The sequence below is a fragment of the Peromyscus eremicus genome, chromosome 5 (assembly GCF_949786415.1).
Source record: "Peromyscus eremicus chromosome 5, PerEre_H2_v1, whole genome shotgun sequence".
In the NCBI taxonomy this organism is placed as follows: Eukaryota; Metazoa; Chordata; class Mammalia; order Rodentia; family Cricetidae; genus Peromyscus; species Peromyscus eremicus.
The window spans coordinates 84966310-84989536 of record NC_081420.1 but is presented as its reverse complement, the minus strand read 5'-3'; the positions used below and the strand labels follow the sequence as shown (position 1 = coordinate 84989536).

Here is a 23227-nt window from a genome sequence, read left to right as displayed (position 1 = left end):
GGAATACAGAATGAGTAGCAGAGGAAGGTAGTTAGAAATATCAGATAAGACCATGTGACCAACTGCAGAAACAAGGATTAAAACTGCCATGAGTGTTTCTATCACATTGTGTTAAGCATGTTTGTACAATGGGGCGGGAAAGATAGCTCAGTGGTTAATAGTAGTGGCTGCTCTTCCAGAGGACTGAGGTTCAATTTCCAGCACCCACATGGCAGCTCGCAACTATCTGTAACTCTAAGTTCCAGGGGATCCGACACCCTCACAGATACACATGCAAGCAAAACACCAATGCACATAAAATTTTAAAAAGACTATTTATACAAGTGTTTGTGTTCTCTTTCTTTGATTTATCATGTAATATAACATCAATTAAGAAAATATTGGTGGTTATCATATTTCGGTTTTGAGATACTAAAAGAATGTTCCTCAAGGGATATTGCCACCTATTCTAAAATTTATAATGTGTTTTGGATGTATAAGGTATAGTTATATCCTGTTAGGCATAATCACGACCTGGTTGTTTATTAATTTTCACTTGGAAATTAAGCGTGGCACAAGGAGATACAATTGTGTGTCAACTTGACAAGGACTGGACTTGTGATGGCTATTCTTGGTTGTCAACTTGATTACATTTGGAATAAACTAAAACACAAGCAGCTAGGTACACCTGTGAAAAAAAAATTTTTTTTAATTAGACCATTTGAAATGGAAAGACACGCTTTTAATCCAGATCTTTTGAGGAGGGAAGATACACCTTTAATTTGGGGCATGCCTGGTGGGGGCAGCCTATGTAAGAGATATGAAAGAAGGAAGCTTCCTCTCTTTACCTCTTGTCCTTACTCTTTTTTTGTCTTGTTTTATTTTTTGAGACAGGGTTTCTCTGGGTGACAGCCTTGGCTGTCCTGGAACTCACTCTGTAGACCAGGCTAGCCTCGAACTCACAGAGATCCGCCTGCCTCTGCCTCCTGAGTACTGGGATTAAAAGCGTGTGCCATCACCACCCCGCTTGTCCTCACTCTAACTGTGAAGTTCATTCCTTCACTGGTATTAGAGCCTACTTCATCAGGATTCCAGTGTATACCGAAGACCAGCTAAGACATCCAGCCTCAAGAACTGAAGAACTACTAGATTCTTGGACTTCCTGTCATTAGACAGCCATTGATGAACTAACAGGACCACAGGCTATAAACCACTCTAATAAATTCCCTTTCGAGAGACAGATGACATGTAGGTAGGTAGGTAGGTAGGTAGATAGATAGATAGATAGATAGATAGACAGACAGACAGATAAGACTCATTCTGTAAGTGTCGTACCTCTAGGAAACCATAATACAAAATATAATGCCTTCACATAAAACATGTAAAATCAAGAAAACTGGGAACTACAGAGATGGCTCATCAGTTAAGAGCACATGCTGCTTTTCCAGAGGACCTGAGTTCAATTCCCAGCACCTACATGGTGGCTCACAACTGTCTCTAACTCCAGTTCCAGGAGATCCAATTCCATCTTTAAACTTCTATGGGTACCAGACACACACATGGTATACAGACATACATGCAGGTAAAATATCCATATACTAAGAAAAATTAATAAAATAAAATCTAGATATCCACCGGGCTTCCCATGCTTTTAAAAGATTAACAGGCACTGTTATTTTGATGCTCTAGTATCCCTCAGAAAATGAGACATTACAATAGAGTCTAAAACCAAAAGCACAGAACAAAAGGCTACAATGTATTAAGTTGCCAACATTTTATCTGGCAGACACTAGGACCTTTCAGAACAAATTTTGAACATTTCCCATCATCTACTACTATAGCATACTGTTTTCAACAAAACATGTGCACAGTAAGCAAAGCACAGGCGCCTAGTCTGAAGAACCAACCATATCCACAGTCAGGTGCAGCCATCAGTGTTGCAGAATATTTTTACAATGTGTATTAAATGACCAATAGCTAGGCGGGGCAGATAGAAAGGACTTCCTGGCAGAGAAGAGGAGGAGGGATAATCAAGGCAAGCAGGAGATGCCATCGAGACATGGAAGAAGTCACACATACAATATTAAAGAAATGTAAAAAGCCACATGGTAAAATTTAAGATTAATAGAAGCACGTTAGTTTACATTATAAGAGCTAATGGGACAAGCCTAAAATAATGATCAAGCTTTCATACTTAGTAAGACTCCATGTCCTTATTTGTGAGCTGGCAGCCCAAAGAAAAGTTCAACTACATATGGTGTCCAAACTGGTGGCACGTATTTGCACATAAGACCTGAGAAAGCTGTTAAAAAATAAATTCCAAACACATAAACACAAAGCCAAACACTGCTTCCTTGTCCTGCATCTCAGGCAGGCTGCAGCATACAGATAAAGCTGCCTGCAGGCTTGAGTCAGCTAGCACCATGCGCTGAGCCGCACAGCGGGTTTAAGGCCTGGCTGACAAGGTCAGAGACGGCTACAGGCATGAAGGGATTCAGACCAAGAAAACCTTTAAACGGATAAAAACAGTAAACAGTAAAAAAATGAGTATAGACAGTCATAGAAAAAAAGTTTAAAAATAATGAAGTCTTTAAAGAGAGAGTAAAGTAATACTTTTTTTAAAAAGCCATGTAAAGATGGGAAATACACGGGGCATCTGAATCCTGTATGGTGCTTTGCTGACTTCGAATTTTTTTCAATGCTGATGAGCAAACAAAACCTGTTGAGAAACATTGGATCATGAAATGGCCTGCTTAATTAAACCAGCCTATATACTTTAGAGATGTCTTGGCTTCAAAATGGAAGCAGGAAATGTGTTGCACTGGGAAAGTGTGTTATGTCTTTGTTTGTTTCCACTGGAAACAAAAAGTTATGGTTCTCTTCAAAACTAATGAAGATCATATCTGGTTGGAAGAGACTTCCTGATAATGTTGGCTACAGACATGAAGAAAAATCAAGAAAGACTACAGGACAGGTAATGTAAAGGCTGATCCCTCTACTATGGGAACAGGTCTGAGAATGGATGAGACATAATAAATCTTATTGGCTACAGAGTCCACATGACTTACTATTACATGCCATCCTTTCATATGGCAGAGAGAGAGGTTTAGTTATATAGTCCAAACGAACCTATAAAGTTAACAGATACCTTTTACCTGCTCAAACATAAAACAAAACAACATGGGGCTGGAGAGATGGCTCAGAGGTTAAGAGCACTGACTGCTCTTCCAGAGGTCCTGAGTTCAATTCCCAGCACCCACATGGTGGCTCACAACCATCTGCAATGAGATCTGGCACCCTCTTCTGTATACATAATAAATAAATAAATCTTTAAAAAAAAAAAAAAAAACAAAAACAAAAACAAAACAAAACAACATTTTTAACTGACTTGTGCACACTGCACATTCCATGTTTGTGTTAATATAGATATGTATGTTACCTTTAAAAGTTTATGTGTTGCCGGGCAGTAGTGACACGCGCCTTTAATTCCAGCACTCAGGAGGCAAAGCCAGGCAGATCTCTGTGAGTTCAAGGCCAGCCTGGGCTACAGAGTGAGTTCCAGGAAAGGCACCAAAGCTATGCAGAGAAACCCTTTCTCGAAAAACAAAAAGTGTATGTGTTTTCAGAAAAAAAGGACCAGACACCAATAAAGACAAGCAAACTAGGTGATTCAGCCTCTCAAAATGTTTGTTGCAGTTCACTCAAAATTCTGCATCTAGAATAACTTCAAAGCTGCTAGCTGAGATGGTTCAGCAGAACTTCAAATAAGACTTGCATTTTTCCATCACGCTGAGACTAAGCAACACTTAGCTCTTCCAGGACCTGACCATTATCTCAATTTTCTCAGAGTCCCCTAAAGATGCTGTAGTTGCCCCAGACATCAGGAAGTAGTTTTAAGAACACAATGCCCACGTTCCCAAGAGGTGGGGTAGGTGGTTTTTGGTCATTTGATGGTTTATGGATATTTGTCATCATTTAGGGAAGTTGGTTGCAAATTGTTACTGATTATGGTAAGGGAAGAAACTAAGCAAAGGAGGTTAGATTCAATGATCCCTTTCTGAAAAGAAAAAAGGGGAGATATAGAAATAACAGGATAAAAGGATAGATTATTGAATCTATTTCAAACTAAAAAAACAACCACTAGTCTCAAATATTTTACATTGGTATGGATTTTTATATACTGATACATATTTAAGGTTATTTTTGTTATACTAGATATATGTTTCTACTCTTGTTTAAGATATTGTACCTATGCAGCTCATTTAAAAATGTAAAGTTTTAGTCCTATTTAGGATAATAAAGAAAGACAGGTTAATAGTCATCTATAATAATCAAACTTACAGTCACATTAGGTATTTTTTTCAAGATCAAACAGAGCTATATATTAAATAAATATGGTCTTCAAACACTTCAAAGACCTGTAGGTTGTGATCCTACTTCAACTTTTAAAAGTTAAAGGCAGGGTGGTGGTGGTGCACGCCTTTAATTCCAGTACTTGGGAGGCAGAGGCAGGCAGATCTCTGTGAGTTTGAGGCCAGCCTAGTCTACAAAGCGAGTTCCAGGACAGCCAGGACTGTTATACAGAGAAACCCTGTCTCGGGAAAAACAACAACAACAACAACAACAACAACAACAACAACAAAAACAAAACACACACACAAAAAAAAAAAAAAAAAACCAACCAAAGACCTACAGAATATGGCATTTAAAATGTTTTCACAGGCCAGGCGGTGGTGGCGCACGCCTTTAATCCCAGCACTCGGGAGGCAGAGCCAGGCGGATCTCTGTGAGTTCGAGGCCAGCCTGGGCTACCAAGTGAGTCCCAGGAAAGGCACAAAGCTACATAGAGAAACCCTGTCTCGAAAAACCAAAAAAAAAAAAAAAAAAAAAAAAAAAAAAAATGTTTTCACAACATAAGGCTTTTCATGACAGTGAGACATGTCTGCTCATGACAGCACCAATTTACTTCAAAAAAGGATGATGGCTATCAAAGGACCTCCATATGGAGTTTGCTTTCATTGTGGCAAAGTTAGCCACTGGACAAAGAAACTGCCCTTGCCTCAACTGCTGAGAGTACACTGTCCAACGTGGACAAGCAGGACACAGAAGAAAGCAGCTGCTGAACTTTGCCAAGACAAGGTAGGCAGGCAAATTCCTGCTTCACAGAAAAGTCTGTCAGATATTCTAGGCCTGTAGGCTGAAGATGGATGCCCCAACATTACAGAGGAACCTTAGGTAACTGTCCAGGAAACCAGCTGTTTCTGTCATTTCTACAGTTCTGAACGTTGTTTGCTTTACATTTCCTGTTTACTCAGGTAATATTAAATCCTTCTCAGGTCTTTGATGGGGGTTAAAGACTAGATATTATATACTGTTTTAAAGTCTACAAGGATATTTTGGGGCTGGTAATACAAGTTATGATAGAAAGTACTTTAGATATAAAACTCTGGACTCACTCAGATACGATAGAGTATTTTCTCAAATATGCCAAATACAAATGAACTGGACATTGTGGGTGTAATCCTTACTTGATAATTGTTCTTATTGTATATAGTTTTACTATGTTAGCATTAAAACCGTTCCTTTTTATTTAGACAAAAAGGGGGAAATGTTGCAAGATATTTGTACACTTGATGAAGGTGTGTGTGCTGTGATTGGTGTAATAAAAAGCTAAATGGCCAATATTTAGGCCATGAGTGATAGGCAGGACTTCTGGGCAGAAAGAGGAGGAAAGATTGTAGCAGGAATCTTAGAGAGTCTTATTAATAAAATCAAACCAGGGGCCAGTTATTGGGATGAAATGCTTGATGGTCAGAGAGATAGAACAAGCCACAGCTAACCTCACATGGCCAACTTCTTAGCTGGTCTTGTTTCCTCAGACTGGAAGCCTCTGTGTCCTCATATCCAAATGGCTCTCAGCTGAACTGTGCTGCTAGAAGCCTGAAAGCTTAACCAGCCAAATGCTTCTTCTAGTTTCTGATCCTCACGCCTTATATACCTTTCTGCTTTCTACCACCACTCCCTGGGATTAAAGGCTCGCTTTCTGAGATTAAAGGCATGAGTCACCATGCTTGGGTGTATCCTTGAACACATGGATTTCTGCCTCTGGAACGCTAGGATTAAAGGCGTGTGCTACCACTGCCTATCCTTAGTATCTAGTGGCTTTTCTGTTCTCTGACCCCAGATAAGTTTATTAAGGTACACAATATTTTGGGGAATACAATACCACCACAAAAGATAATCAAGATGCATGAGACATATTAGAGATGCAGAATGAGTTGGACACACAGAATGGGAGAGAGGTAAAAGCCACGTGGTAGAATGGAGATTAATAAAAATATGCATTGATTTAAGTTATAATAGCTACTGGGACAAACCTAAGCCAATGGCTAAACTTTCATAATTAATAAGTCTCTGTGTCGTCATTTGTGAGCTGGTGGCCCAAAGGAAAGTCCAACTACACATCAGCTTACCTGTTATCTACCTTCTAAATATTAAATATCATACACTTCTTAAATACCATACGTTTAACTTAGGTTTTCAAAGTACTACAAACATGAAATTATCACAATTACACTGCTGATTTCTAGAATGAGGAATATGAGAGCACCTATCTTTAACATCAGAACCACAAACTACTTTAAACTATGTTTTTATTTAAAATTCAAGAAGGTCTGGTATGGTGCTATTTTAATTGTGCTGAAATGTGATTTTATTTGTATGTTAATAAATAAAGTTGCCTGGAGATCAGAGGTCATAGCCATTAAGCAGAAGTCCGGCAGTGGTAACATATGCCCTTAATCCGATCACATGGCATTTTAATCACCTGAAATTTTAATCCCAGTACCATAGAGCCCTGGAGATCTGTATAGACAGGCATTGACAAGGAAGTCATGTGGTTGGGTTTAGAGCCAATGAGAAGGCAGAACAGAAAGGCAATAAAAAGATAGGTCACACAGGAGAAGGTTTCTCTCTCAGGGGAAGCGGGGGCAGTGAATGGTAAGCTAAAGGGAGTCGTGGCTCTTGCTATGATCTCTTAGGCTTTAACTCTGTATTTGGCTCTGTGTTTCTTGTTTACTAAGACCATTTAGAATTTCATATACAGTCTGGGTATGTAGCTTAGTGGTAGAGTGCTTACGTAACATTAGTAAGACCCTTAGGTTCAATCTCTATACACACACACAATTTCTGAAAGGAAGTGCTCGATGGGTTCTCCCTTCCATACCCTGCCCTAGCAGTAAGGTAAAATATATGGCCTAGAATCACAGTCTTGAGCTCAGATGCAACAACATCACATGATAAGCAAGAGGGTGAAGCACAAACACTTTATCATTTACTGGTTATTTCTGAATGAGCTTGATTGAGTTCTTCCCCCCCCCCACCCCAGAATCTATGTTCTCAAGAGACTTTCATTGGCTTATAACAAGTGTCCTACTTAACAACAAAAAGAAAGCAAAATAAGCACCATACACTTGTTAAACGGTGCTGTGCAAGTTAACCATCTCATCTTGCCCCAGACCATGCTGCAGTTACTTAACAAAGATTCACCCAGGGAAATTGTCCTTACACCCAAACCTACAATATGGTTTCCTCTAAGCGCTCCTTGATGTGACAGATGCATTACAGAGAATTCCATCTGACTTCTAACAATACTCCAGCCAGAACACATCACAGTCCTAAGTCTGTGTGTGCCCTGCCTTGTTTCTTAATTGTAAAAACAGAGCAGTGCATTTACTTCCCTGGCGAAAGTCCTTTAACTCTGAGTTATACACATGTGTAACCATTTCTAGAACAGACACACCTTGTGCCAACAGCTCAATCACAGCACAGACATTTCTCCCAAGCATACTTGCAGAAAGGGCACAGGCCTGAACACTGCTTGCTCTTAACTGAAGAAGTCACTGGCCCAATAAAAGGTGCAACATTCCTGTCTATGTGGAAACCACCTTCATTTAGTACACACAAACAACAGGAAGACAAAATGGTTCTTCTGATATAAGGGACAGGAAGCAGACTGCAGAAAGGACAGCACAAGTGGCCAGAGTACACTAGAATTCAGTGGCCAGCATCGGACTGGATAAAGGGTAACACAAACACTCCTTTAGAGAAAAGAAGCCCAGGTGACCTTTGAGCTGACATTCAACCATAGTACAGTGCATAGTATCCAGGCACAGGCTTTATCTAAAGAGGTGGTGTCTGCCCTCCTAAAGGCAAAAGGAAGAGAACAGCAGAGAAAAGGTAAGGTACTTAAAGTAGTGCAGATTAGGAGACGCTCTCATAGTCTGAATGGGAAATGACCCCCCAAAATCTCCAGTCTTTGAACACTTGGACCCCAGTTAGTGTTTGGAGAGGTGCTTATTGGAGAAACTGTATCACTGGGGACAAGTTTGAGAGTTCATAGCTTCATTCTACTTCTGATTCCACTAAAGTTTAAGATATAATCTCTCAGCTTCCTGCTTTGGCACCATGCTTGCCATGACTCTCCACAACAATGATTCTTATCCCTCTGAAACTGAAAGCCAAAATAACTTTCTCTTCCATAATTTCCTTAAAGAAAAGTAACTAATACAGAAGCTAAGAAGAAACTATCAATTCCAACACTGAAGACAAAGGTTAAGAGATGACAGGAATGCCAGGCAGGGAAGGCACATGCCCTTTAATCCCAGCACTCAGGAAGCATAGGCAGATGGATCTCTTGAGTTCAGAGCCAACCTACAGACTGCAGACTACAGAGTGCAGACTGCAGGTCTACAGAGTGAGTTTCAGGACAGCCAGGGCTACATAGAAACTCTCTTTAAAAAAAAAAAAAAAAAAAAAAAAGTGTGGGGCGGGGAGAAATGACAGCAAAATACTAATAAGAAATGACACGATCAGGGCTCTATAGATAGTGAACAGAAATGATATTCAGGAAGCCTGAGAACACTGAACAGTCTTTCCCAGTGTACTTCCTATGGTCCTGATCCTAACCCCACAGTAAGATGGTAGCCACATAAACAGCTAGAAAACTCTTTTATTTAGCAGTCAAACTGATAAATTACTAGGTAAAGAAGACAGCATCCCTGTAATTGTAGCATTAAGGAGGCTGAGACAGATGACAGTTGACTGGCACAAGTTCAAGGCCAGCACAAGCTACAGAAAGAAATACTATGATAAAATAAACAAATAAACCTCAGTAAATACTGGTATAATTAGATATGTCCGTTTTTAATATTTATTTTATGTGTATGAGTGTGTTGTTTGCATGAATGTCTATGTACCACTTTTGTGTGTGCACTCAGTTGAAGGCCAGAGAAGGTATCAGAGGCCCTGGAAATGGAGTTACAGATAATTGAGACATCTAGAAGAGTAGCCAATGCTCTTAATTTACAGCCCTGCTATGCATATTATTTCATGAAATGAAGTGTGTTTTGCTATCTTTAATGTATCCCAAGTCCTGCTACACTTACACTCCTAGTCACCCTAGGTAAAGTGCAGGGTTCTCTGAGACAGTGTTCCTGGTTCCCTACCTCCAGCCATGCTACTCTAGCAGGTACCTCTAATGTAGCTAGAACTTAGCCATGCAAAGTATCTATCTTTGCTGTTCTTGAGTATAGAGAACTGTGCATTAATTAGCAAGTATATGTGGCTTGCTCATAGACTAAGGATACTAAGACAGAAAGCATGCCACATTCTTTCATATGACATAATATTAACACTATAGCAAATAAAACAATGGTTAATTTTGCTGAGTACAATGATTTGTATCTGTGGTCCTAGCACCCATTAGTTTAAAGTGGGAGGATCTCTTGAGCCTAGAAGTTCAGAGATAGCCTGGGCAATATGAGACATCCAGTCTGCAAGTTGGAGGTGGTTCACTAAAGACTTCACACATGTGAAACTCTCCTCCTTTATCATTGGCTATGGTCCTAGCCTCGTATGTTTATTTCAATTTAAATTTTGTTTATTTATCTTGACAGAGCCTCACTATGTTACCTAGGTTGGCCTCCAATTTCTGAACCTGTTTCTACTTTTCTATTTTGAATATACATGTTAAATTAAAAGTATAAAACTTGAGAGGCCAGAGAGATGGCTCAGCAATTAAGAACATGGCTGCTCTTCCAGAGGACCTGGAGGTTACATTTCTAGCACCTATATGGCAACTGACAACTGTATGTAACTCCAGTTACAGAGGATCCAACACCTTCTTCTAGTCCCTGCAGGCAAAACACACACACACACACACACACACACACACACACACACACACACACACACACGCACACGATGCACAGACATACATACTGGCCAAACACCCATACACAAAGTAAAAATAAGTGATGCGCACACACGCACAAACAAAATCTAAAGTTTCTTTCATATAAATAACACTGCCTTTATTATTATACCATGCCATACCACTTTAGGAAACCAAAGTATTGCTGGGTGTTGTGGCTCATGCCTATAATCACAGAAAGGGAGCTTCTAAAGAAGGACAATTATGAACTGGAGGCCAATCTGAGCTACATTATCCAAGACTCTTTAAAAACAACAGCAGTAGCCAGGCAGTGGGAAGCAAAGCCAGGCGAATCTGTGAGTTTGGGGCCAACCTGGTCTGCAAAGAGAGTTCCAGGAGAGCTAGGGCTGTTATACAGCCCCCTTTTTTTTGGGGGGGGGGGGGTGGCGGCACACGACAATGGCCTTCTTCAGAGCTGGAGAAATGGCTCAGCAGTTAAGAGCACTTTTTCTTTGCAGAAGACCTGGGTTCAATTCCTGGCACCTATATGTAGCTCACAAATGTGTAACTCTAGTTCCAGGACATCTAATATCCACTTGTGACCTCCTTGAGAGCCAAGCATGCAAAGTGGTACACGGACGAACATGTAAGCAAAACATTCACATTAAATAAGTATTTTTTAAAAATTTCTTCAAATTAACTCTATCTACCAGAGCCCAGAGCAAGTAGGCAATGCCTACATTCTGTTGGCTAAAGATCCTAATATGATTTTATTCTAGAGAAATACATCCTGAGAATCATAAAATATTAACAATCAATTTTCGTTAAAAAAAAATAGTAGTGTTTTGCTTTTCCTTTTTACTCATTAAGATCCATGAATATAGCTCCAATTCCAGGCGTGTGTGGCTGGCTTCCCTATTACTATTGTCTTTTTTTCTTCTTCAATTTGAAGAGTGACCCACTGCAGTTGACAAGCTGGATCCACCTCCAAGCCTAGAAAATTTCTTCCTTGTGCGGGGTAGGGGACGGGACGGACGGGAAACTCCCACTGCCGGGCTAGCTTCTATCTATTGCTAACACTCTGTAATAGCTGAAGGCTTGCAGCCAGTTTCCTTTCTTTTTAATCTCTCCCTCCCTCCTTCCCCTCTGTTTTTTTCAAGACATAGTTTCATTCTGGCTGTCCTGGAACTCACTATGAAAATCAGGCTAGCCTCAAACTCAGAGACCCACCTCTCTGCTTCCCTAGTGCTAGGATTAAAAGGTTGTGTCACTACACCCAGCTCTTTCTCTTTGTAAAGGTATGTGTACAGCCTTTAAAGGTGTGTATACAAGGGCATTGCATGTGTATCTGGTATTCACAGAAGCCAAAAGAAGATGCTGGGTCCCCCAGAACTAGAGTTATAGATGGTTGTATGTCACCATGTGGGTTCTAAAAACTAAACCCAGGTCCTCTAGAAGAGGGGCAAATGCTTTTAACCATGAGCCATCTCTCTAGCTCACATAGTTTCCTTTCATTCAAAAAAGTCAAGGGAAAGAAAGACCACTCAGATCCATTTCAAAGGGGCCAAACTCAGTGGTGACCAAGATAAAAGAGAGAGGTCTGCTAAAATAATATAAAAAGATAAGATCTGTGGGCTACTTGCTTGAAAACATTAATAGCTGAGCAAGATATGAAAATCTAAAATATGCCAAGAATTTTTCTTGCCAATTATCGATTCTTCCATTAGAGAAGAGAAACAATATGCCAGCCACAATGAGTCTCTTCAGGAGAAACTTTTATCCCATGGTGAAACTAAAGGCCAAATGGACTGTTATGGAGACAAATGTCCATATTCTCAGACACATGCCAGTCACTCTCAGGAGGTTTGGGACATATCAGACACAGATATTCCTCCCACCTCACCACACAACCCTGGCCTCAAGCCAGAAAAAAACATGAAAGCTACAGCTCTCCCCAGTAACAGCTCCCAAACAAACAGCACAGGATGCCAGGTTACAAGCCCCAGCTTTGTCCTGATCATTTCCAAAGCTATTCTCCACAATAACAGTTGATACAACATGCACATAATACTAAACAAACACAGCAACTGCTGGATTACAAACTATTTCGAGGTGGTGGAAGTTTATTTTGTAGACAAGACCATCAACTTAATATTTTTTCAACAAAATCACCCTCATAAGAAACAAACTCCATGAGGCCCAAGCGCAAATGTAAGAAGCAATACTCACAGATTCCATGGCAAAAAATCAGTGTTGCTCAGGACTGGGTATGAACTCTAGCAGGGCAGTATGTTCTGAAAGGAGACAAGAAGAGCAGATTAAGTCAACACTAATTTTTTTTGTTTGGTTGGTTTTTTTGTTTTTTGTTTTTGTTTTTTTTTTTGGTTTTTCGAGACAGGGTTTCTCTGTGTAGCTTTGCACCTTTCCTGGATCAAGCTCTGTAGACCAGGCTAGCCTCGAAATCACAAAGATCCGACTGCCTCTACCTCCCAAGTACTGGGATTAAAGGCGTGCGCCACCACCCGGCCTAATCTCTTCTTAGCTCCTTTTACAGTTCTAGTGTCTTTCTACCTGGACCAACTATACTATAACAAGTAAGATGTTACTAAGGTACAGCTAGCTTCAAGTGGTCTGGAGTTATAATGTGCTCACATCTGATGGTTTGCTTTAACCAGCAAGTGTTAACTCTCAACACTAAAAAGCAAGGTCCCACAGGACAGGGTGAGGGAAAGAAACCACCATAATTATCTGATGGCCTGGGTTGGTTTGTCTTCCTTCATCTTCAGATAACAACCTAAGTATCAAATCTTTATTCAAAGTCTTACATTTTTGTGACCTCTATGAAATTCTTGTTAAAACCTCTACAGTATTATCATACCCCCACCTCCTTCTTTCCACTGCCCTTTGTCCCCACATCAACCCTGCCTCTCTCTAGGACTATGCTTGAGGTCCAGTACAGAATATTCCTGGTCATTCACTGATTAGCTATCAGCCAAGCCAGCATAGAACACCCCACTGCCTTCACTCATGTTTCACATCCTTAATCTACTTTCATACTCATTATCTAGAGAGTAGTCCATTTTCAAAGGCACAAAATGTAATTCAAGAATCAGGTACTATAGCTCCAGTACTTGCGAGATGGAGCCAAGAGAATCAAGACTTCACCCTTGGCTACATAGTAAACTCAAGACTCACATGGACTACAGGAGGCCCTTCCTTAGAAATAATTCAGAAACAGTGACTCTAGGAGCTGGATCAGGTGTAAAGAGCAGTGGTTACTCTTCCAGGGATGAGTTTGATCCCTAGCATCCACATGGTAGTTCACTGTCCACAACTCTATCCAGTTCCATGGAATCTGACACCCTTTTCTGGCCTCTGTAGGCAACAGGCATGCACATGGCATACAAACATACATGAAGACAAGACACCCATATGCAGAGAAAGAAGGCAGGAAGGGGAGCAAGTCCAACAACCCATGGAATTTGGTGTTCTTCCCAACACAACTAGGGGGTGAAAAAGGAAAAACCTTGAGTGCCCAAATACCTTATATGGGATCAAAATTGTGGTTGGGATGTTTTGGGGTGTGAATGTAGATGTGTCCTCTATAAGGTAAACCAATGGTGGTATGCCAAGTGGCTCAATAAAGACGCTCACAAGGAAAATTATCCTGGAAGAAGTTACAGGGAAACCCATACCCAGCAGCCAGTGCCATAGGTCTTTCCACATAGAATACATGTTCCCTCTACATTTAAAAAAAAAAAAAAAAAAATTATTGCCGGGCGGTGGTGGTGCACGCCTTTAATCCCAGCACTCGGGAGGCAGAGCCAGGCAGATCTCTGTGAGTTCGAGACCAGCCTGGGCTACCAAGTGAGTCCCAGGAAAGGCGCAAAGCTACACAGAGAAACCCTGTCTCGAAAAACCAAAAAAAAAAAAAAAAAAAAAAAAAATTAATTTTTATGTATATGAGTGTTTTGCCTTCGTTATATGTGTATGCACTCTGTATATGCTTGGTGCCTCTGAAGAGCAGAGGGGCATCCAATCAATCCCTTGGAACCAGAGTTACAAATGGTTGTGATCCAATCATCATGTGGGTGCTAAGAACTACATGGATCCTCTGCAAGCATTCCTAACTACTGAGCCATTTATCTAGCCCCAACTCCTATTAAATAACTATTGAACTAAAAACATACTTATCAACATCACTGAATCTCAAAGATCTTAACAATGAGCAAAAGAACGGGTCTCAAAGGAATGTACTGAATACAGCCATCCTTAGGAATCTGTGGGAGATTGATTCCAGGATCCCATAGTAGAGACACCAAACTCTGGAATGTTCCTGTCCCTTATATAAAATAAAGAATTTGCATATAAACTAGGAACAGCCTTTCTCAAACACTTAAAAACATTTCTATGAATATCACATAAATAACTGTTAGATAATATTGTTTAGACTATCATGACAAGAAAACGTTTGTATGTGTGCAATTTTTCTTCTGAGTATTTCAATTCAATGGATTAATTACAAAGACTATAAATCCCAGACAATGAATCTGCCAGCACCCTGATCTTAGATTTCCTAGCTTTCTGGACTTTGAGAAATTCTGTTTTTTATTAATAAAAAAAATAAATAAATCTGTGGAAGCAGTGGTCTATCTATAGCTGTATTGTTCAAATCCACATGAAATTTATTATGTTGAATTTACTTTGTGTATAGTAAGAGTCCAAAAAGAAGCAAAATATTACAAGATTCAACACAAGGGTCCCTGTGGTATATGGGAAGAAAGCCCAGAACCCTCACAGCAGTGGCACAGCAGAGCTGGTGGGGCTAAGTATGCACACAACCATCACAGCAGTCTCAGCAGCTTAGAGTACCTCAGTGGGCAGCACTGGTACTCCCTCCTGATAACCACAGAGAGGAAGGGAGGGGACAACCTAAAGCAGCAGCCTACCGATCCCTCCACCCTTAATTCCATTTTGTGATTGAACTAAAATAGTCTATTTCTGTAATTTACAACTAGGACTTTAATTAAAGGTACAAAGAGAATTCAGCAAATGCTTTTATATCACAATGTATTAAATATAAAGGTAAAATCAAAGTCTAATATCAAACAAAGACAGTGAATAATATTGTATCCAGCTTTGCAAAGTCACTTTTAAAAACAGATGACCAAGGGCTCATGCTTTCTGTATATAAGAAACCAAGTAAAGTAGGTAAGCATTGTAGCCATGTGTTGTGAATACAGTGAGACTACCAATATGATTATTTTCAAAGGTAATTTCAAACTTAAGAAACATGAAGTTTTACACATAAAACTATAGGAAAATAGTGAGGTAATTTTCATTTCCACTTAGTGTTTTTAAAAAGTAAAGATTAGAGCTGGAGATATGGCTCAGAGGTTAAGAGCACTGACTGCTCTTCCACAGGTCCTGAGTTTGATTCCCAGCAACCACATGGTGGCTCACAACCATCTATAATGAGATCTGGTGCCCTCTTCTGGCCTGTAGGCATGCATGCAGGCAGAATACTACATTTAATGAATGAATGAATCTTTTAAAAAAGTAAAGATCATAATGAAGCATCATGAAAAAATGATGTAAACAAAAATCACATAATCTCATTGGAAAGTTTTGAGATCTGCAGAAAAAACACAAAACAGAAACAGAAAAAACACATACAAAACTCATCTACCCATAAACCATGATCCCAATCAAAGGTGGTACTCCAAACATATCAGAAAAGCTGGAATCAGTACAACAAAGTCCCAAGGCAGGAGAGGCTCTGAGAACAAGCATACTGTCCTCAAGCAGAATCCTCAACTCATACAGCATGGTTTCCCTACACCAAGATGCATGCTCTATGTGCATGTGGCTTTCTTGTTCTGTCCTTAAAACTCTCTATAGGGCTTTTCAAAGCTACTGAACAAGACCTTAAGGCTATCAAAAACAAGTGTGAATAAGCTGAAGGAAGAGTACTTCCTACAACCACATAGTGGCTCACAAACTACCTTAACTCCAGTTCCAGAGGTGATGACACCCTCTTCTAGAGTCTAAAGGTACGGGTCATATGGCACACATACATAAATGGAGGTAAAATACCTATACACATTAAAAAGTTTTTCAAGTTTAAAAGAAAAAAATACTCATGTGAGTAAAGGAGCTTCCAGTCAGCATATGCCCTGTTTTAATGAAAATTCTCGAGTATATAACATAATTTTTCAGTTGTCCTATAAAAGCAATGATAGCTTTGACAGAGTGTAAGTGAAATGTCTACACCAGGAACTCAGTAAACAAGATCATCTACTGCTAGAATTCTAAATTAAACTCAGGGGTGTCTTCATGCTTCTTAAACATGGGACCACTAACATTTAGGCCAGAGCCTGACCACTAAAGCATTTTGAGCCACATCTCTGGTCTCACCTCCAGGATATTTCTAGAACCACTACCAAGTTCTGACAACCAAAGCTGTGACCAGCCACTGCCACTATCGGTCAGTCATCTGAGGAAACCAGACCCAAACTGGGCATTAGGGTAAAGTGGTTGGTCTTAATCAGAGAACAGAATGCAGGTCTTACAGAGCCTAAAGACTTTCACTCTATCTTATAAAGGGATATCTTTAACAGGTTCCATTATTTCTAGAAAACAAGTTAAACCAAAACCCTCTAAATTATTTGAAATAAACACTGATGAAATATTCTAAGATAGGAAAAAGCTCAACAATAAGGAGCAGAGGCAGGTGGATTAGGAGTTCAAGAAGAAACATAATGAGGCCCTGCAGTAGTGGCACACACCTTTAATCCAGCACTTGGGAGACAAAGACAGGTGGATCTCTGTGAGTTCAATGAAGTCTAGCCTGGTCTACAAAGCAAGTTCCAGAACAGTCAGAGCTGTTACACCGAGAACATGTCTCGGGGGGAAACAAAAAACAAAAAACAAGAGAGCCTACATGAGACCCTGCAAGGAAAATTAAAGGTAGGGGCAGGGACGGGGAACCCACAACTATCCACAGACCTTTTTTTCCCCCCCTCAATTAGAAACAAACCAAACTACACCTTTTACTAGCAACTACATTTTTCCTATTAATTACCTTTATACTATCTGGTTATAGTAAACGTGGATTCCAGCTCAGAAATTCATAGACCTTGAGAAAACAGCAGAAACCAAAAAACCAAGAGGCTATAAAGTTCACTGTGGGATGTCTGACAATTAGTGACAGGTAGGAACACTCTGTCCTCCTTCTGTATACACCCTTACTAAGATCCTATTAGAGCAACAGAAAGGTAGGTCCACCCATGAGTCTGACAATGTGGACAAGAAGATAACCCCAAATGCCAACAAAGCCTGGCACACAGGATCTGTGTAAAGAAAAGGAGCTGAGTGTGAGGCTGCATGCCTATAATCACAAGGCTGATGCAGTAGTATGGCAAGTTCCAGTTTACCCTAGGTTACATAGAGAGGCCCTGATAAGGGATTAGGAGGTCCCTCGGTGATTATAGCTCAGTTGATAGAGTGCCTGTACAGCATGTGCCAACAACATAGCACAACTCAAAAGAGGGGGGAGGAGAGGGAGGGTAAGAAAGAGTCCATCCAACAGTGTTTCCAGTAGATTTACTGATAATTGCACCCAAAGCCTAGATGTCCTTCTGTAAGTAAAACGTTAATCCAACTGGGGACCTGGTACCATGAAATCCTACTTAACAATAAGGACAGAACTATTGACACAGGCAACAACTGGCGCAGCTCCTAAAGCAGTGTTTCTCAATCTATGGATTGCAACCCCTTTGGGGGTCAAATATCAGATATACTTCCTATCAGGAATTTACATTACGATTCATAACAGTAGCAAAATTAAAAGTTATGAAGTAGCAACAAAAATCATTTTACAGTTGGGGTAACTACATGTGGGACTATACCAAAGGGTTGAATCATTAGGAAGGTTGAGAACCACTGCCCTAAGGGAAGTAACCTGAATGACAACAACAACAACAAAGAGCAATCTCAAGGGTAATATGGTTATCCCATCCCATTCTATCACGTGGAGCACGTGCTTATGTCTGTCTCCCCGTGTCTAGCACAGAATGAGTCTCAGAATGGTCTTAAACTCCCAATTCTCCTGCCTCAGCTTCCTAATTGATGAAATTACAGGCATGTGTCATGATGCCTGGTTCTTAGGGTTACAATTTCTATTATCTTCTTTATATGACATTTTTATATGACAAGATATTAGGAATAAAAGATTCATAAGTAGCTTCCAACAATTAAAGAAAGGATGGGGAAATGGGATCTAAGGGAGGTATAAACGGTAATAGGACAGATATTTATAGAGACCACACTGTAGAGGACCCCAGACTGTAACAAAGTAAATCTCTTCCTCACACAGGAAAACAGGCAATTAAGTTCTATCAATGTTATAATCCTAGCTGTGGTATACTAGTTTTACAAAACAAAACCATTAGAAGAGCTGAACAAAGAGTTACAAGGGACTCATTATCCCAAGTGCAAGCTCAAAGTCAAAATGTATGTGTGTGTATATAAATATACATATGACTTTATCTACTATTGATTCACTTAATCTCAATAACCCTACAAAGTATGCTATCATGATTATCCTTCCTTTACAGACAGATGAGAAAACTGAACCATGGATTTATGAAAAACATACTGTCACACATCCAATGGTGAAGAGGCAAGAACTCAAATCCAGCTAGATCCAGAGAATCACTTTTCTCTGGAAACTAAAAATTTGCACATGCATGCTGTTCTTAGGGCTTTAAAATTTTGCTGAAATGAATCCTTGAGAATGTAGAGAACCCCTGTATTTCCAGAAGTTCTCAGACAGGATACCACAGGCAAGTGAGTTTCCTTCCCTTCCTGGCAACACTAGAGCCACATCACTGTATGCCTGCCAACCTGTGCTGTGTCATGTCTAGGCCTAACACTGGCCTCCTTCCAAAGAAGCAAGACAGTTCTCAGTCTAGTCTCTCCCCTTCCCTACCCTCTGGGAGAAGAATGCATAGTTTTATCTACTGTTGGTTTTAGGATAGGGTGCTATATTAACATTTTACTACGTTACTATTCCTATGATTTAGAATTAAAGAGAGAAGTAAAGAAACTAAAAGAAGGAAACTCCTAACCTACCTTTCAATTCAATGTTTCTTTCACTAAAAGGAAGGAAAAAAAAAAAAACAGTGCTTCAATACAATTCTTTGTATCCCTAAGCAGGAGAAAACACAAAATCAAAAGATCACAGGGTGTGACTTAACCCAACTGCCTGCCCCCTTCACCGCCCCGCACTAAGTAACACAGAAACTCTGATCCTCCCACTTAACAACCTTCCCATATTTGCTGAACAGTTGTGAAAGTGAAATCCGGAAAGGGAAACTGCAGGTTAGAGACTGGGAAATACCTGGAAACAAACTCAAGCTTAAGAAAGTGACTCAACACACCTATGAGAACATCCCAAACAACACACAGGGAGGAAGGAGCCTTGGTAAGGGAAGGCTGCAGGACAACTTAAACCCCACAAGGGCTGAAGCTGCACCAAGTTTCAATCAGGAAATCCACAGCTACAAACTCCTTCCCTTGTGACTCTCCAGGCTCAAAGAGGGAACAATATGAAATCTAACCATCTTTCAGACATTTTCACCCATATACCTGAAATTCTGACAATAAATACATAAAACCAACTTTCTGAAGACCTGGATGAGAAAGAGATTACCAACATCAAGAGTGCTTACCAAATCCACAAAATTCCACAGCAGCATACTTAACAGAGCTTTACCTTGGTTCTTTCTTTCCCATCAAACTTCATGTTGAAGGCCAGTTTATTCATGTGGCGATGCTGGCAAAGGAGCCTGGTTAGATGTGTGTGAGTCACAAAGGTGGAGCCCTCAGAAACATATCTAACAGATGCATCTTTCTCCAGAGTCAAGCCCCCTTTTATGACTTTTCTCCCTTCCACATGAACCTGTGCAATTCCTCCTTCTGCCAGGTTCCAGCAGCCGATGGGCCATTCATCAAAAACCAGAGGCTGATGCCATGATCTTGGACTTCCAGAACTGTGAGCCAAGATACATGTCTCCTGTACACATCATCCATACATGTGTTTTCTTTGGTGTTCACGGCCAGCCTCACCTCTTTATGAGTAGTGCTGTGGGTGCACTAAGACAGCAAAGGCCCATGCTGGAGTTGTTTCACTGCATTACTGTGAAGCTCCTACAGAACTGCTCGTTACCCTCTACTTTCCACAACTCATTTTCACAACATTTATAGAAAGTAAACAATCCAGGGGAATAAGCAGCAGATACTAGGCTTTTTTGTTAAACAAGAAACAGACTCACACAGAGCTCCATGAAAACACTTTCTCGTTCTACAAGCCTCATTCACAGGATTCTTTGCAAATTCTCTAGATTCCTTCTCTTGGGTGTCCCAGAAAGACGATTAAGATGTACAATGGCAGACCCCCAACAGAAGCAATGTACTAACCTACATCAGGGAGCACCCACAGGAAAACAAAACCCACTATCACTGAGGCACCATTAAAACTTAAGCAGGGGACTGAACAGATGGCTCAGTGGTGAAGAGCATATACTGACTGTTCTTGCAGAGGACTCAAGTTTATTTCCCGGCACCTATATAAGGTGACTTATAACCACCTGTAACTCCAGCTACAGGGAAATCCAACTCCTTCTGGCTCCCACAGACACCCACACAGACACACATGCATACACATAAATTTAAAACATTAAAAGTGATTTAAATCATAATAAAATAGCAGTAAAATGGACAAAAAGTTAGACTTTTAACAGTAAGACACTGTTAAAAGAAATTAAGATCTAAACAAACAATGAAAGAAGTATAAACACCAACACTACCACACAAATCCTTATGTTCATGGTTGAAAGATGTGCTATCAGCTGGTGGTGGCAGTGGTGGCGATGGCGGTGGCCTAGGCCAGGCGGATATCTTTGAGTTCGAGGCCAGCCTGGTCTACAGAGCAAGTTCAGGACAGGCACCAAAACTACACAGAGAAACCCTGTCTCTAAAAACAAAAACAAAAACAAAAACAAAAACAAAAAACAAAAAAAGGGAGGCAGGGAGGCAGGGAGGGAAGGAAGAGTAAGAAGGAAAGAAAGGGCTATCACTACGACAGAAATATCGGAGTGTGGTCTCCTGATTTTTAACAAGCTACCTACTGAAATCCCAAGCACCAGTTTCAAAACTAGACAAGTGGAATTCTGTTTTCTTTTGAGCATTTTATACTCTACAACTTAAAGAACTATAAAAGTTTCTTTAAACTTTGAGTAGAGAAGGAAGCAACAGTTGGTTTATCTGATATTCATATGATCCCATAATTTATTAAATAGATTTTTGTATTATTTGAGGGGAAACTGTGGGGTTCTAATCTATAAAATCCCAGTTATCCCTAAAATAACTTTAAAAACTTAAAATTTTCCTATATTTGACATAACAATTTTTCCCTTTAAAAACAGATCCCTTAGGGGCTGAAGACATGGCTCAGCAGCTAAGAGCACATACTACTCTTGAAGAGGACCCAAGTTCAGTTCCTAGCATGCACATCAGGCAGTTTACAACTGCCTGTGAACTACCTTACCTTAGAAGTTAACACCTCTGCCCTCCAGACAGACAGACAGACAGACACACACACACACACACACACACACACACACACAAATAGTAAAAGTAAAGCCTGGTGTGGTAGCACATGCCTTTAATCCAAGCATTCAGGAGGCAAAGGACGGCAGATCTGAGTTTGAGGCCAACCTGTTCTACTGACTGAGTTCCAGGACAGCCAGGACTACAAAGAGAAAACCTATTGGGGAGAGGAGGTGAACACCAAAAGAAAGAAAAGAGAACAACTGTATATCTCTTATGATTTCGAGACCAGCCCGGTCTACATAGCATGTTCCAGGCCATCCAAGGCTACATAATGAAACCTTGTCTTTTAAAAAAAAAAAAAAAGGGGGGGGGGATAAAAACAAAACAATAAAAGTAGATCCCCTGGGCTGGATGTGATAATGCATTCCTGCAATCCCAGCATTTGGGAGGCAGAAGCAATAGGAGCATGCCTGGGCTATACAGAAGGAAGACTTAGCCTCAAAATTTTAAACACATGAATGCAAATGTGAATCCTCATTTAGACTGTAAACCTACAGCAATAATTGGTATAACTTAACATCTGATGCAAAACAAAAAAGGGCCCTGTCGGGTGGAGGTGTGGGTGTGTGCCACCTGACCTTGTTTGTGGCATAGAACTGAGAAAGGCTAGACTGAGCCTTAACTTGTACTCAGTCACTACATAGTGAGTTTTCTTCTTTTTTGGTTTTGTTTGTCTGTTTCTGTTTTTCGAAAAAAGGGTTTCTGTGTGTAGCCCTCACTTTCCTGTATCTAGCTCTGTAAACCAGACTGTTCTCAAACTCACAGACATCCACCTGCCTCTGCCTCACAAGTGCTGTGTTAGCCACCACCACCTAGCTTTCTTCTTTACTAAAGATAAAATTTAACATGTGCCTCTGGGTGAGTGACTAATGAACAGGTGTTCCACCATGCAGGCTTTCTGCCATCTGATTGCATCTACCCACTTCCTTGGAATACAACTTCTGATGTTTGAACAAAATGTTCTGATGCCCAGGCACTACAACCGAAGAATATCACCCAACAGAAGCAACTTACTTTCTTTAAATCAAAAGAAAATTCTACTATATGGAATCTTCCCCAGTTCCAATTGGAAAACACTGTTACTTACCTCTACTTGTACTCTTCCCAAACAAATGTAATCACAAATACATACCCACTCCTTTTTTTTGTACATGGGAACATAGGCTAAGAAGCAGGTGCCACGCGAGGCTAGCCTCTTGACAAACAAATTTTACACCCATCAGCAAACTCTCATTTACAATGAATAAAATCCTCTAGTGGTAGTTCCCAAGTGGGCAGGACAAAACCTGTATTTTCAAAAGAATTGTTTACAATTGGAACTGGAGAGATGGCTCACTGGTTAATAGCACTAGCTGTTCT

General features: G+C 40.3%; 1 protein-coding gene across 6 annotated transcripts in view; it reads right to left on the bottom strand.

Moving 5' to 3' along the window:
• Window positions 1-23227, bottom strand: part of Ankrd11 (ankyrin repeat domain containing 11) — a 205938-nt gene that overhangs the window by 110876 nt on the left and 71835 nt on the right. For all 6 annotated transcript variants that reach the window (XM_059263863.1, XM_059263862.1, XM_059263864.1 and 3 more), the window contains exon 2: window positions 12422-12486. The gene's annotated coding sequence lies outside the window, so the exon portion shown is untranslated. The remainder of the gene's footprint in view (window positions 1-12421; window positions 12487-23227) is intronic.